General features: G+C 45.7%; 1 long non-coding RNA gene across 1 annotated transcript; it reads right to left on the reverse strand.

Moving 5' to 3' along the window:
* Window positions 1–146: 146 nt before the first annotated feature.
* On the reverse strand, window positions 147–11,147 carry LOC107281506 (uncharacterized). Its single transcript, XR_001547331.3, has 3 exons — window positions 10,847–11,147; window positions 752–961; window positions 147–672 (listed from the first exon to the last, which is right to left on the reverse strand). It is a non-coding gene; the product is annotated as an uncharacterized lncRNA (long non-coding RNA).
* Between the last annotated feature and the right edge of the window lie 6,541 nt (window positions 11,148–17,688).

The following is a 17,688-nucleotide window of genomic DNA, read 5'->3' on the forward strand; positions in this document are numbered from 1 at the left end:
TTGCTACCAAAATTTTCCTGATTGGCTGTGGGGGTGTTCTTCGTAGAGGCCGTCAATTGCAAAGTCTAGGCCTGGTTCCGCCAGAATTTCTGTGTTAAGTGTATATCCGCTTTGGTGTTGTAATAAAAAATATATGACTTATCAACATCTCCAGAAATATTTTGCATTGCATTGAATTTCAGGGCAGCGTATTAAACCGAGATCCCCATTAGTGATTGCAAAAGAGTGTCACTCACTCATCATCCATAAGGTGTCCTGGGACTTTCGGCCAATCAGCAACGCCTGCCACTTCACCAAGTCACTATTCTCCAAACTTCACTACAGCAAGAACAATCCAGGAAACCTCGCATGCGAAGTAATCGAAGTCGCAGCTGTCTCATCATTGGATTAACCGTACGTGAGAGCCTTACTCCGTCCGTCCCACAAAAAATCAACATAGTACTAGATGTGACTCCTAATACTACGAATCTGAGCATAGTATATCCATATTCGTAGTATTAGGATATGTCATATCCAGTATTAGCTTGGTATTTTTACGAGACAGAGGGAGTATAGGCTGTCTCATGATCTCCTGCAACTTCAGGTAATCAGGTCTGATACTTTAAAAGAAGCTGAACCAGTCAGTCATCACAGCATCCACAGATACCTGCATGCAAAGATAAAAAGAAGAACCTGGACTGACGTCTCGTCAGGATGCCGAAACAAACCGAGAGTGTCGTGATAGATGTAGCAGAGACTACGGTTGCCCAACCTGAGGCGAGCTGTGCATCCCAGCTGCCTAACACGGCACCGGAAAAGCAGCTGAATCTCTTCGTTCGAGTTGTCGCCTCCGTGGAGAGGGCGGGCAACGCCCTCGGCACGCTGGCCTTCACCTGGGCCACTGTCGTCCTCCTTGGAGGGTACCCGACTAGCGTCAACTTCGAGGATTTTGTGTTCGCCACGACATTGTTCTTCTTAGAAGCTGCAAGGTATGCATTAGTTATGTTTTTTAGATAATGGATTAAGAAACCCAGCCTCTACATACATGAGAGGATGTACACAGCCAAAAGTAATCAAGAGTACAAAGTCTCGGACGCCTTACAAGATAGTTTCAACCAACACCTGAAAAACTGAGTACATAGACTCCAACCCCAAACATATGAGAGGTTCCTACACCACTTAATACGACACCTTCAAGAGGCAGCAAAAAGCGAAATTAAGCCTCCAATCTTCTTCTCCCATTCCACCTAAATTTTGAGAAGAGCTCCAACAATCCCGCCCCCAAAAGCCTGCAACCTTCTTTCACCTTTAGAGCGTCTTCCTCCTTAATCAACACCGACCATTGATGTGCCCAATATGTATCCCAAGAGAGATGTACACGGAATTCCACATGAATCTTGCAAGTTGGCAATCAAAGAAAAGATGTTGTATTGTTTCATTTGCATTACAAAAGCAACACTTGGTATTCCCCTTCCATCTCCTCTTAGCCAAGTTGTCTATAGTAAGAATGATCTCTCTCTTTAAATACCAAAGAAAGATTTTTATTTTTAAAGGAACTCTAAGTTTCCAAATAAAAGTTTTCCTTGGTATTACCCCGTCACATATGAGAGCTTTATACATTCAGTTGACTGTAAAGACCCCCTTCTTATGAGCCTTCCAAATAAAGACATCATTTTGATCTGAAAGCTTTTTTTGCCAGGTCGGCCGACCAATTTCATTAAGATTTGGGGAGAAAAAACAGTAAATTGTTACAACGACATTACGATGTCGTAGCAGGCCAGGGAAGATCCCCAGCCCAGCCAAGAACGAAAAAAGAACGAGAAGAAGATAGGCAGGGCAAAACCCCGTGCTCTAGCCATGGTGATTACTCGCGAAATTGGGAGAAAATCCCAGCCATGGTGATCTGAAAGCTCAAAGGAAACCACTTCTGTTACTAGAGAAAACCAAGAATCAAGATTATCCCCAACCAATGCCCTTCTAAAAGAGGCATTCAACGGTTCCCTTCCTAAGACTTCAGCCATAGTAACATTTTTCTTCCTCGTTAACTGATATAGCGAAGGATAAAGCCTATCAAAAGAAGAGTTACCTGCCCAACAGTCCTCCCAAAATCTCAATTGAGTCCCATTATGCACCTTAAAGTTTAGAGTTTAGTCATGAAAGTGTTTAGAGTTTGGCTGTGTATATCTTCCTGTGGATATAGAGGCCAGATTTCTATGTATTATCTAAAAAATATGAAAGTGTTAAGAGTTAGCCACAAATCAGTACTGATGTAAACCATTTCCATTATAAAAAAAATTATCTAGGAGTACTATATTACCAATTTTGCCAAATTAATTGGGCACAAGAAAAGGTGGTTGTCTTTCATTTAGTTGACAGATAGTCCATTTTTGGGTCGGTCTCCATATGATGCGCCATCCATATTTTCAGGATGTTCAGCCCAAACAGATCAGAGTACCAACTCTTCTTCAGGACTTGGGGAGCTTTCAGGCCTTTCTCATGGAACAGAGCAATTGTGGTCATATGTCTAGATGATGTCAGCGAATACCTCAGGAGCAACCAGAGGAGAGAATTCCATAGCCTAGTTGTGTCAATGCTGATGCTTGTTGCTGCCACCATGCCTATTCCAGGAGTTCACAAACTTAAAAGTGGTCCATTACACAATGCTATATTGCTGTGGAGCCCCTTGGTTGTGATGCTTCTGTTGGTTCCCTCTATAGTATGCAAACAGACAGCAGTAGCACACAAAGGGAATTGTCTAATAGCTAGGACATTTTACATGATATCACTGGTCACTGTGCTGCTACTGATCATCAGCAAATTACAGTTTCCAAGCATCACCAGAATAGTTCATAGGCCTGTCATCCATAAACTACAATCCTGCCACCAAGTGATTCTTGTCTTCTGCATGTGCCTTGCGGCCGTGCCCTTGGTGTTCTTTTCTCCAAACTTAATACTGATGATAGTACTCACTCTGTTGACAACTGTATGTGGCAGCTTACAGATTCCAGCAGCGGTCATACGTGTTGAGATTGCATTGATGCGCCTTTTGCCACAAGATTACTGTAGCGAAGGTGATCCTGCAAATGATTCTGGCAAGATAAACCTCAAGCCAACGCTTAATGTCTTCTATGGAATGGTGCTCGGTCAAGGGATACTATACCTTGCAGCCCGCATATTGGAGTTCTTCTCATTCTTTCCTCGGAGATCATTGGCTCGTCGTGGTGGGTTCAGGGGTCAGAAAGGAGTCCAATCTGTTGATATGTACTATGAATATGCCTTTGAGAAATGCATGAACACCAGTATTCTTGCTCCAAAGAAGATGAACCTCACTACTTTTGCCATGGATTCCCTCAAATCAGGTTCAAGGAAGGAGCAGTTCTGTGGGGTTCGAATTCTGTATAGCCTTGTGTGCAGAGAGCCCTATGACAAACCAGTCCTATCAAAAGTCACCAACTCCAGGAAGACAGTCACCACATTGATTCAAATGCTGGGTTGGGAGAACCCGGAAGACAATCAAATTAGATTACTTGCTGCAAAGATTACAGCTGAGCTTGCCAATGGTCTCCGGATTGTCGCGATCTCTGGTGCAATGAACTTTATATCATCGCTTCTGGACAACCACAACAAACAGCAGATACATGAACTCACAATTCAGACAGATAGTGGTGATGAGGAGAATTGCTGGGTGCTCAAACGTTGGCGTCAGATGATTAAACAGTGGTCCATTCTGGAGGAGGAGCAGTGGGCAGAAAGTGATATCCTCCCAGCACTTGGCCTGGTAATTCTTGAGAGGCTAGCTACATATGATCTTGTCAACTGCGTGGAGATCAGCAGATCAATGGACATAATCCCAAAAATCACAGGGTTCACCAGCAACAACGGTGAGAAAATGTGTGTCAATGAGACAGGCCAGAAAGTACTGATTGAATTTTCACTGAGGGTGCTGAGAATATTGGCAAGCATTGGTGGGGAAACTGGTATAACATTGAGGCACAAGATATCAGAAGATCCCTTCCTACTGGACAACCTTGCTGAGATTTTGGAGGATAGCAGGAGCAATCAGGATCAGGAGCTGAGGGAGATGACAATAGATATCCTTACAAAACTTGCCATGGATGAGAGTACAAGGAAGGAGATTGGGAGCATCCAGGTGATTGTTCAGAAGTTGATGTTTGCATTCGTTGCGCAAGATGGTCTGCCAGACTCACATTCTGGCTGCTTGATGACAATAATTAGGATTATTTATTAATCTATAGGCTGTTTATCTCCTAAACTTTTACACTCCTAGATAGTTACTCTCCTAGACCTTTGGTCTTATGTAACTCCCTAGTATTGATTGTAACTCAGCACTAGCATTGATTGTAATTCTGCTATATATATATGAGAGTTCACCTCCCCACATTGGTGAGGCATCTATTCCACTTTCTCTACATGGTATCAGAGCCTAGGCTCTTACCTTCTTTTCCGCTGCTCTAGCACGCTGCCATCGCAGCTGCATCCCAGCCATGTCGACTGAATCAACTCAGTCCTCCACCTCCTCGGCCTCGAGTCCTCCACCTCCTCGGCCTCGAGTGGTTCTTCTTCTTCCAGCACCACCAGCGAATTCCTCTACCCCTACGCCACGGTCGCCGTCAAATCCCACGTCCCCATCACCCTAGAAAACACCCACCCGAACTACAACAAATGGAGGGCCTTCTTCACATCTTTGTGCGGCAAGTTCGGGTTGATGGCTCACATCGACGGTTCCGCTCCTCCACGCCCCAATGACCCGGCCTGGGAACAGGCCGACTGCTGCATCCGCAGCTGGATCTTTGGGTCAGTCGCCGACAACGTCCTTGACCTCGCCATGGAGCCCAATCAGACCGCGCGGGAGCTCTGGGTCGCCATCGAGGACATGTTCCACGCCAACAAAGAGCCTCGAGCGATCTTCCTCAGCCACCAGTTTCACTCCATGATTCAAGGCGACTCCTCCATCGACGATTACTGCCAGAAGATGAAGACTGCTGCCGACGCTCTTCGCGACGTCGGCCACGCCGTCACCGAATCCCAACTCGTGCTTAATCTCCTCCGAGGCCTGAACGAGCGCTTCTCCAACACCGGAGATAACATCGCCGGCGCAGCCGTCCTCCCAAGCTTCACCTCAGAGCGCAACACCCTCCTGCTGAAGGAGTTGCGCATCGCCAACGAAGCCAAGGTGGCGGCGGCCACGGCGCTGGTGGCCGGCGGCGGCTTCGGCTCCGGTTCCTGCCCTCCCGGCGGCTGCATCTCCTCTGGCGGTGGGGGTGGCGGCAGTGGGAGTGGTGGCGGCGCACGCCAGACCTTCCCGGGCGGTGGGACTGGTGGCGGCGGCTTCCCTGCTGGCCAGGCCCGCACCGGCGGCAACACGAACCGCCGCAACCGCAAGGGAAACGGTGGACGCGGCGGCGGAAATGGAGGAGGGAACGGCGGCGGCAGTGGGGGTGGTGGTGGCGCTCGCCAGGCCTTCTCTGGCGGCGGTGGCGGCGGCGTTTCCTCTGGTGGCAGCGGCTTCTCTGCTGGAGGGAGTTCGACCGGCTGGGTGGCCAACTCTAGCTGGAGGCCGGCCGGGCCTTGGGTTTGTTTTAACCCCTGGCCGGCCCAGCAACAGGCCTGGCACCCCTCTTCGGCCGGCCTTCTTGGGCAGGCTCCGATGGCCCACTACTCCCAGGCCAATACCACATATGCTAGGCCATTTGTGTCGCCCACATCTGCTCCTACAGGCCAGCCCAATTGGGAGCAAGCTGGCCTCATTGTAGCACTGAACCAGATGGCCTTCCAAAGCCCAAACAACTGGGTTTTGGACACCGGCGCGACATCTCATAAGTCCTCCACTGATGGTATCCTCGTTACACGCTTGCCTAACTCTTACACTTTTATTACTATTGGAAATGGTCAAACTATTCCCGTTACTTGTCATGGGACCTCTTTTCTACCCATAGGAACCACCAAATTTGCACTCAAAAACATCCTTGTCGCCCCTTCCTTAGTTCGTAATTTACTTTCAGTTCGTCAATTTACCCGCGACAATAAATGTTCCATTGAGTTTGATGAATTTGGTTTCTCTGTTAAGGACCTTCAGACCCGGCGCGTGATTCTTCGCTGCAATAGTCACGGGGAACTCTACACCCTTCCAGCTGCCACTCCCTCCAACACCGCGTCCTGCTCCCTCGCCACTTCTTCCACGCTTTGGCACCGTCGTCTCGGTCAGCCTGGTCCAGCCGCCATCCACAGTCTTCGGAATATGTCCTCTATTTCCTGTAATAAAATAGACACCTCTTTATGTCATGCGTGTCAGTTAGGCAAACATACCCGATTACCTTTCAATAGGTCTTTGTCTCGCACTTTCGCTCCCTTTGAGCTTGTCCATTGCGATGTATGGACCTCTCCAGTGTTGAGTACTTCGGGTTTTAAATATTATTTAGTGGTGCTTGATGATTTCAGTCATTTCTATTGGACCTTTCCACTCCGACACAAATCTGATGTTCATCGTCATCTTGTTGAGTTTGCCGAGTATGTTTCCACCCAATTTGGCTTACCACTCAAAACCCTTCAGGCTGATAATGGCAGAGAGTTTGTCAATACCGCCACCACTTCATTTCTTACTAGTCGTGGCACCCAGCTACGACTCTCTTGCCCTTACACCTCCCCCCAAAATGGTAAAGCCGAACGGATGCTCCGCACCATGAACAACTCCATACGCACCCTTCTTATACAGGCCTCTATGCCTCCGTCCTACTGGGCTGAGGCTCTCGCCACCGCCACCTACCTTCTCAACCGGAGACCCTCCTCCTCTGTTCACCACTCACTACCTTTTCAGCTCCTACATCACACCACCCCAGACTACTCCCACCTTCGCGTCTTTGGCTGTCTTTGTTACCCAAACTTGAGTGCCACGACTCCACATAAGCTTGCCCCTCGCTCGACAGCTTGCGTTTTTCTTGGGTACCCGGCCTCCCACAAGGGATACCGATGTCTGGATTTCTCCACTCACCGCATCATCATTTCGCGCCACGTCGTGTTTGACGAATCACGATTTCCCTTCGCGGCAACTCCCCCTGCTCCCTCGTCTTTTGATTTTTTGCTGCAGGGACTCCCTCTAGCGGTCGCTCCCTCATCAGAGGTTGAGCAACCGCGACCTCTCACGGTGGCTCCCTCCTCGGAGGTTGAGCAACCGCGACGCCTTACGGTGGCTCCCTCCACGGAGGTTGAGCAACCGTACGTTCCCCTCTTCCGCCGACGCTTGCCGAACGACACCGTCCCTGCGGCACGTGACGCCCGATCAGCTGGCACGCCCTTGGTCAGCGCCTCCTCGATCGGCGCTGCCCCGTCGGTCAGTGCCACCCGAGCCAGCACCGTGTCACCATTCCACCATGTCTACACCCGTCGGCCCACCGTGACGGTCCCGCCATCATCTTCACCCAATGTGGTTGTCACGGCTGCTGCTCCTCAGCCGCATTCCATGGTGACGCGCTCCCAGACTGGCTCCTTACGGCCGGTTGACAGGCTGACCTACACGGCTACCCACGCCACCGCTGCTTCTCCTGTTCCGGCCAATTATCGCAGTGCGTTGGCTGATCCCAACTGGCGCACTGCCATGGCTGATGAGTACAAGGCGTTGGTTGACAACGGCACTTGGCGTCTCGTTCCTCGCCCCCCTGGGGCCAACATTGTGACGGGCAAGTGGATATTCAAGCATAAGTTCCACTCTGACGGCACTCTTGCTCGTCACAAGGCCCGTTGGGTGGTCCGTGGTTACTCGCAGCAGCATGGCATCGACTACGTCGAGACATTTAGCCCGGTTGTCAAGCCGGCCACCATACGGGTTGTTCTCAGCATCGCTGCATCCCATGCTTGGCCAATTCATCAACTGGATGTGAAGAATGCGTTTCTTCATGGTCACCTACAGGAGACCGTCTATTGTCAGCAACCCTCCGGGTTTGTTGACCCCACTGCCCCTGATGCTGTCTGTCTATTGCAGAAGTCCCTGTATGGTCTCAAGCAGGCTCCCCGTGCGTGGTACCAGCGGTTTGCCACGTACATTCGACAGATGGGATTTCTGCCTTCGGCGTCCGATACATCTCTCTTTGTTTACAAAGATGAAGATCATATTGCCTATCTTCTGTTGTACGTCGACGACATCATCCTCACTGCTTCGACCATGTCACTACTTCAGCAGCTTATGGCTCGCCTCCGCTCCGAGTTCGCCATGACAGACCTTGGTGACCTCCACTTCTTCCTCGGCATCTCTGTGACGCGCTCCTCCGCCGGCCTCTTCCTCTCGCAGCGCCAGTACGCTGTGGATCTTCTTCACCGGGCTGGCATGGCCGAGTGACACTCTACATCGACACCAGTGGACACTCGTGCCAAGCTCTCCGCCACCGACGGCCTGCCCGTTGCCGATCCTTCAGAGTACAGGAGCATCGCTGGCGCCCTACAGTACCTCACGTTGACTCGGCCGGATTTGGCTTACGCCGTTCAGCAGGTCTGCCTCTTCATGCATGATCCGCGGGAGCCTCATCTTGCCTTGGTCAAGCGTATCCTCTGGCACGTGAAGGGAAGCCTCTCCACCGGCCTCCACATCGGCTCCGGCCCGAGTCAGTCCCTCACAGCATACTCCGATGCGGATTGGGCGGGTTGTCCCGATTCTCATCGTTCCACGTCCGGTTACTGTGTCTTCCTTGGAGACAATCTGGTTTCTTGGTCCTCCAAGCGCCAGACTACTGTCTCTCGTTCCAGTGCTGAGGCGGAGTACCGTGCCGTTGCTCATGCCGTCGCCGAGTGCTGCTGGTTGCGGCAACTGCTACTGGAACTTCATGTCCCGATTGCTTCGGCTACTATTGTCTATTGTGACAATGTCAGTGCTGTTTACATGACAGCGAATCCCGTGCATCATCGACGGACGAAGCATATCGAGATTGACATCCACTTTGTCCGTGAAAAGGTGGCTTTGGGACAAGTCCGGGTACTTCATGTCCCTGCATCGCACCAGTTCACGGACATCATGACCAAAGGCTTGCCGGTTCAGTTATTTACTGATTTTCGGTCCAGTCTGTGCGTTCGTGCTCCTCCCGCTGCGACTGCGGGCGGGTATTAGGATTATTTATTAATCTATACGCTGTTTATCTCCTAAACTTTTACACTCCTAGATAGTTACTCTCCTAGACCTTTGGTCTTATGTAACTCCCTAGTATTGATTGTAACTCAGCACTAGCATTGATTGTAATTCTGTTATATATATGAGAGTTCACCTCCCCACATTGGTGAGGCATCTATTCCACTTTCTCTACAACAATAAAAGCAGGGCAAGCACTGTCAATGCTAACATTAGAAAATGCAGACAACTGCTCAGCTATCATGAAGGAACCTAGACATGGATTCTTTAAGGATCTGGCAAGAATGCTACAAGACAACAGGTACATATATGTTGCAGCAAATGTACTGCAAAACCTCTGCAAGCACTCTAGAGTTGAACTACGGGATTCAGATGTGCTGGAACTTTTCAGTGTCCTACCAGAGGTGAGATCTCCTTGACAGATTAAAGAAACTATTTTTTTTAAAAAAAAACAAGAGGGCTGCGGATTCTGTATTGAGAACAAAAATATCGGTATCTGATTCTAAGTTACATACTGCCGTGTTATTTCCTCCACAGGTGTTGGGACGAGTAATGGATGCAGACGGAAAAGAACTCGAGGTCCTTGTTGGCCTCAGTTCACAAATATGCAGTGTAAGTCCTGAAAGCTTTACAAAAGCGTTTAAACAAGGTCAAAATGAGGAGATTTTTGTGGAGAAGCTAATCAATGCACTAAATGCAAATAGCAAACCTAATGCACAGTTCCCAGGAATCAGAAGGGTGATAATTGAGCAGCTTACATACATGATGGAGCTGAACTCTCGTTATGCGACATACTTCAGAAATCATGGGTTGATGGAAGCATTGATAAGGGTAGAGAAGACACCGTCAAAGACTGAAAAATACAGGCTTTTCTTGGGCAAAGCAGGGCTCATGGAGCACAAAGTGCACCTGTCCTCTCTTGTGGCTAGGGCAAAACTGTTGATAGCCATGCATTCAACTTGACGACAGCCAGGAAGCATCCATTTCGATTTTTGTGCACATTTCTGCATCAGATAACATATTGATGGTACAGAATCCTAGGGGCTTATAGCAGCTGATCATGTAATCGTGTTCCAATCCCATCTGAAAATCCAGCCCAAAATTTAAGCTCTTTAAGCTCAACCGTGCACTCAGGAAAATTTTGTGGAGTGGCAGAATACCAAATCTCATCCATTCCCTGTATTTGTCTTTTCTTGTATATCGGTTGTATAACCTTCCCTTTCAATCCAAACATTTCATAATCGATAAAATGTTTCCTCCTGACAATGATCTGAATACTTGCCGAGCCGGCCGAAGAAAACGCCGACCAAATTTACTTAAGATTGAGGGTACGTACAAATATACAAGTTTATGAAATTTGACAAGAGGCTGTCGAAACAGAAGCGGTGTCGATAGAAAAGCACCCTCCCCAAAACAAAAGGAGAGATTAAACCTCGGTTGTTTGAAAACTCCTGCTTCCTTCCAGATTGTGATCGTGAATACTAGCAATTTGTCTTACCTTCCAGCAAGTTTCGACACATCTCTACCAACTACAAAACACTACATTCCTAAACCACGGGTACAACCGAACGGGATGGAGATAGTAGGGCTATATATAGCAACAAGATGGATTCAGGCATTTAATCAAACAGCCGGAGTGCAGCCCCGGCGGGTAGATCAACCCATGCTCAGAAAAAGAAAAAAAATCAAAATGGAGGAAGCAACTACGGAGGATTGAAAGAGCGGATTGCCGGGTACCTTTCACTGTTGGACATGGATGGGAGCGGCGCCCGCCGTCGAGCCGGATCACCCTAGGTGCCTGGTTGGGTTAGGTGGTGCGCCGGATGAAAATGCGAGCTTTCTGTTCCATTTGGTGGAGCTTTTGTATGCAGGATTAGGGCCAGGAGTGACAGCATGTCCTCCTTGACTCTCCTTCTCCTCGCCGCCGCCGCCACCGAGAAGAACTCCTCGCCACAGGCGATGGTGTAGGACTCGTTCTACTTGTTGGAGGTGTCACTGTTGGTGGTCTGGTCGGGTGAGGTAGTCCGCGATGGGATTCAGATTGAGAATCACAAGCCAGCCCTCTAAAATAAATTCAACGTCTGAGAGGCGTTAGATTTGTTAGATTTGTTTTGGAGGATCGAGATCTACCCCATATCACATTATGACATGTCTACCCTATGTCACTCAATCTAAATCCTCCGTGATGTGTCCGTGGGCACTACAGTACTGCACCACGTGTTGCTTCCGCGCGACAGTGTCACATGGCCCCACCGCTGGCCCATCCAGGACACACCCACGCTGTGCCGTACCACGGGAGTGTATGTTTATGGGGAAGCAAGTAAGCTGGATTGAGATCCTCTGACGTAAAGTCACAGGAATGTGGTGACTGATATGTGGGCTCCACCGCTCTCGGGTTCACCTGTCAGTAACTATGTTAGGGGTAACTTTACGTCAGAGGATCTTTTTCCAGCAATAGTAGGGGAGAGAGATAGAGCGCATGCAAGCTTTATATTTTTTTTTCACTTACACGTGGGTCACATTTATTTTTTTTTCTGACTAGGGTGTTACGTTAGTGAAACCAGCTATCTATACTATAATGAGACCTACTTTACACAGTTTTAAGATAAAGATTTTTGGTATTGAAGATTAAGACGTCGTACAAACTCGACGGAATGTCGAGGGACGACAGGTGGATGCGGGAGTGTAGCATTCGTAGTTTGTTCTTATACTTCACTACTTCTTGAAGCCCAGTTTGTTCTAGCCCAATTTGTGCTTGTGAGTTTGTGACGACATCTGGTGGCCAGCATACAGAATTGCATATGCAGTCTAGCAAAGTATCTCTATCTCTGTGTGAAATCCAAAATGGCTTAAGAAAGAAAAAATAGACCATCCGATGAAGGAAAAAGAGGAGAGAAGCCGTTGGATCTGATCGGTAAAAAAAAAAATAAATTCGGGAGCTTTCCAACGCCTCGGCCACCTCAAGATGAAACGAGACCAGCGACGAAGAGATGGCCGAGAGAAATTGCCGCGGATATGGAATGCAATTTTATGTTTTGATCCTCTGTACAATTTAATTTTACAAATAAGTCGTTAATCAGAAATAGGCTACTCAATGATAAGAACTTCACCAGACGAAACAGCTCATCGGAAATCAGAAACCATGGCTTTTGTTGCCTTCCTCGGTTTATGAATTTTCAGTAGGCGCAGTGTGCAGATGTGTTAGTGTTATGTTTAAATATCAGGAGCTAAACAGCTGTAGAATTACGGCAGTTGATTAAGGCAAGAACACTGAACATATGCAGTGTCATGTCATAAGATCCAATCACAACAAGAAGTGAAACATGATAAGAAATTCCATCCAGAAGAGGGCTCGTTAACAAACGGTTTTCTACTCTATATCTATATCTATATATATATACCTAATAAAAATATTCGTAAAGCTTCCGTGAGGTTTTTTCGTCCGTCGGCGGTTTCCTGAACGCACACGCGGTTTTTTCTGCCATCCGGTTTTTTTTTGGTTTTCTAACCCGGTTTTTTTCGTCGTTTTTTCTGTCCGGTTTTTTTGGGCCGTCCGGTTTTTTCACGGTTTCCTGGCCCGGTTTTTTCGTTGATTTTTTCTGTCTGGTTTTTTTTCGCAGTTTTCTACCCTGTTTTTTTTGGGCTGTCCGGTTTTTTTTTTTACCGTGGTTTTCTTTTTTTCCATCCGATTGGGTTGAAGCACAAATTTAGTGGGATACAAATACATGACTCAGAAATTACAAAGGCCAAATAGAGTCAGGAACAATTAGATGGCCCAAAAATTTGCATACAGTCCAATGATAGAAATTACATACCGAATTACATACAGAATCCAACTATTGAAATTACATGCCCAAGTAGAATACAAACATCTTATCAACCTATATAAAAAACTGAAATCACAAATCACAAATAAGACTCGTATGCACCCAAAATTTGGTGTGGATACTGAGCAATCTCTCGCTCGGCACTAATATATGCCCCCAAATTTGTTATTTTTTTCAAAGTGAGCAATTTCTGGTTCAACGTGATACTAAATCTACGTTTATGATGGTCGCAGGTAATTCTTTAGCCCTTAATGATGCACATATTAAAAATTGTATTTATTTTTTGGCATAACTTTTGGAACAATCACAATTGAATCTGGATATTCAATTATTCGTATGCTCTCGTAGACTGGAATTTGTAAATTATTCTTCTACTTCCTGCTCACTACCTTCCCACCTTTTACCTAAATTATTGAGTAAATTCAGACAAAATCAATTACATATAGCAAGCATTAGCAGCAATTATTTTTCACTCTTAACATACACACAAATGAAAAGGTTAGAACCAGATTAATTTTTTTTAGAATGATCCAACTTTGCATCAACTCTGCCAGGTCAAATGTAGTAGGAGCAAGAACAACTACTCCACTATATGCAATTCTAATATGAAATAAAGACAAACAGTGGCATGCAAAATACTCATACATATGCATCATGCATCCATATCAAGTTGTTCTGAGATTGCTTCCATGATTGCGTGGTGGCACTCAAAATCACAGCTAACTAAGTGCAGTTTAGAGGTATTATCAATGTTTGCACAAATCAGTATGATAAGTATTATTTAGTGGTTGAACATCCACACCCACATAATAGTATAGATCTTAGTGTCCACACAAGCTAGAAGTACTTACTTCAGTACGAGTAGTAGTATCATTTAGAGGTTGACTATCCATATGACCACATCCACTGAACAGTACAGACCATGAAACATCACGCAACACAAACAAGCAGGAAGGAGTTGAGGTTGAGAGACCGTAAAACTTACATATTTCCAACTGGCGGCAGCGCAAAACACCTACCATATGCTTCTCCTCCACTCCCAAAGTTCATGTCCGCCATTGAAAATAAACTTCTACAGGAATCAACATAGGAAAATGATTAGCACAATAGGATACCATTCAATGTTGGAATATCATATTAGTGTCAAAATAATGAAGTGATCTAATCTCCTGCAGCTCAATAAAACGAACAAAAACAGCTGTAAAAATGTAAGACATCAATCAGTAATATAATTGAGCACCACAGAGTAGATCATCATGAAAACCTTAGAATGCCCCCAGAAATAAAGGGATAGAAAGGAAAGCAGAGGCCCTCGCGGAAAGATAAAAGAAAATGAAAAGCACAGCTGGCTTAGACGAATAGACAGAGTAGGACCACGAGAGGTCATTTTTTACGTAAGGAATAGGCTCTAGGAAAGCTGCCTGGAAAAGTAGGAATGAAAGCAGAATGCTTACCGGCTTCGAAAGATAGGACTGCGAGACTTGGACATGAAGGAGAGTTCCCGCTATTCCATAGGGATTTGACAGATTCTCATACACCAATATGGCCTTCTAGCCAGAACAGACACATCATGCAGACCTTCTGGTCAGAGAGATAAATTACTTGAGAATCAAGCAAGAAGCACCATACACTAGAAATTGACTTCTTCTAATTATTTAACATAATGTAAACTAATTATTTGTTTTTACCAGTAAATAATCTCCTAATCAATATCTTGCTAGATAAATATACTTTGCATGCTATTCTTTTAGATAGAACATCTAAAGGTCTCTTCTAATTTTGCTATTTTTGGTTGAGTTTTGATCTCCTGAACTTTGTTAATGTTTCAAAAGTTAGTGTTTTGTCACTATAAACTTGATGGAATTCTGCTTTGTGATAGAACCTTGAAATCTATTATATATCATGTAGATCAGTCATTCTATTCTTAATGGCCTAAACTTATTGTGCACGCAGAGATCCTCGCGTTATTGTTTTATTATTTAAATACATTATGTTTTCTTAACTGTGAAGCTTTTTAATTCATCGAAAAGACATATAAGATTACCCATGTGTGTAGAGTCTAAATTACAATCCACAGGTACCACCTAGGTTTATATTCATCTCAATATTCCATAAGTCGTAGAGCTACAAACCAATGAAATCAAATTAACTAACTGTTCTGTTTTTTTTTTTTAAAAAAACTACTCTTATGCAGTATAAAAACTACTAGAATACAAAAGCAATCTTAAAAAACATATATACTGGAAGGTGAGATATAACTTGTGCGTGTGTGTGTATGTTGTGCGGGGAATAAAAAATGAATAACAGGAGTTAAAAGACTTAGAATGAGATTTACTGATTTAATTTGCAATATCAACAATTCAAATTAAGCATCGGAAACTTCCGCGTACCTGTCAGACATCGTACGCCGCAATCAACCATCAAACACCCTATAAACAGCTTCTCTCTGCATAGCAGCATAGTGCATATGCAATTAGGTTGTCCAGCAAAAATAAGACAATTACTCAGTTACATACTACTGAGAAGTAATAGGAACAAGCAAATACTGAAAAGTAGCAAAGGAGCGAGTCTTGAGGCCACAAGGAGCCTTCATTGTGTTACCATGCATCGGGTCGGTAACCCATGTTACTATCTGGACAGCAACATGAACAGCACGTATGAGGTGAGGGAGTTTCACTCTAATGTTTTCAGGTAATGCTTGCTCATAGGGAAGAAGAAGGCACTCATGTGATGTCCAGAATTCTGTTGTCATAATAGGGTGATCCATAGTGAGTCCATCAGCTGCCATGAACCACAAAGCCTCATCAACTCAGTGAGCCAACTCCATGTACCTGTTCAAAATTGTACAAGAAATGCAGTGGTCAGCATATGCCTGTGGCTTAAATGAATTAAATGAATCAATTCATCTGAGAAACATTCAATTAAGAGTTGGAGACAGTTTAAGATCAAGATAACCACCTGTCACCCTGTTCACTATGCTATGTTCCAAATTAATCAGCATGGAAATACACTGGTGTTCCGCAATTCCCCCATTTCAAAAACAGAATTGCTCCAATGCAAGATGATCCCAAGATTTCACATGAACAACATGATATATTATCTTAAAAATGAAAATTACCATAGGCGGCAGTGGCTGGAACTGACGGCGAATCAAGGACATCAGTCACTGGCAGGCACGGGGCAGGCGAGCTCTCGAACTCGGCGGGCCGCAGCCAGGCCTCGAGAGCCGACTGGACGACCAGAAGAAGCACCAACGGGACGTCGAGCCGGACATTCGTCCACTGTACCAGATCCTGAGAAATCCAACAAAACAAACACCAATCAGACCAAATAGTGATCATGGAGGACATCACGAGACAAGAAAAACCCACCGGATCCGGCATCCACGACTCGCTCAGCCTCCCCCCGTCTTCGACCACTCCCTCCGCCTAAAGGCCAAAGCCGCCCCAATCCGCTTGGCACCGAACTGCACCGTTGTGGCAGCTCAATCCACCGTTGGGGAGCTCGATCTGCTATCGGCGTCGACTGATTCACCACCCAACGCCGACGACGGCTGGACCGAGCTCGGGGGAGGTGGATCTGTCGTCGGCAAGCTCAGAGAAGGCCGATCCATCGCCAGCGAGTTCGGGGGAGTTGGATCCATCGCCGGTGGGCTCGGTGGAGGGACGAGGAGGGGGAGCGGCGGAGAAGGAGCGGCGCCGTCGGTGGGTGGTCGAGGAGGGAGAGCAGCAGATGAGAGGAGAGAAAACCAAGAGGAAAGAGCAGAAAAAGGAAGACGGCGGATTCATCGAGAGCAGCTGAGCAGGAGGAGGAGAAATGGGGAAAGTGATGGGGAGTGGTTTTTTTACATGTCCCTGCCAGTGTCTAAGAGAGTGAGATGGGAGGATAAGAACAAAGTATCGTGTATAGAGATAAATTGAGAATGGAAGAACCGAGAGGTCCGAGACTGTTCTGCTGCTGCTTTCTTATCCCCTCCCTGTCACTCTGCTTCCATTGTTTTTATTTCTGTTTTTTTTTCTCTACGTCTAATCTGCTTCTTATTTTTTTCGATATTTGCCTATGTGATTTATAAATGGAAAACAATACTCCCATTGAAAAAATAATAACACTGATTTTCATAATTTGGCTATGCCATTAGCTTTCATAATTATGATATATAGTATAATTTTTACGTCAACACAAATTTAATTTAGTTTTTATCTGTTGCAACACGCGGCAACTATGTGGATCCACGGATATTGTGTGTGGTGCATAATGCAGACAATATACGAGCAATAACGGATAATTCAAAAATCAATAATTTTAAGTAAGTAATTATTTTCTTTCCGTCATCCGCAAAACACGATATATTACAGTCCAAGCACCATCTCAATTTTGTAAATGATATCATGCGCTTGCCATGTGAGAGTTGATAGAGAGCGCGTTATAACAATATGAGTATATCAAAATGCGACAGTGTTTCATATCCGCTCTTGAAATATTTATTACATTTAAACGTTCTTTTTACCCGTAGCGAAGCACGGGCATTTTACTAGTCAGAAGCGAAGCACGGGCATTATATATATATCCAGAAGAGTGCCATGTCATAAGATCCAATCAGAATCGAAGAAGTGAATCATGAAATATGCTTTAAAAGTATGAAATTTGTTTACCCGTGCGTTGCTACGGGTAAAGTATTTCATGATAAAAAAAATTACAATAAAATAATTAATAATTATGTACTTATACTATACTTCTTGATAAAACAAATCA

The sequence above is a fragment of the Oryza sativa genome, chromosome 7 (assembly GCF_034140825.1).
Source record: "Oryza sativa Japonica Group chromosome 7, ASM3414082v1".
In the NCBI taxonomy this organism is placed as follows: Eukaryota; Viridiplantae; Streptophyta; class Magnoliopsida; order Poales; family Poaceae; genus Oryza; species Oryza sativa.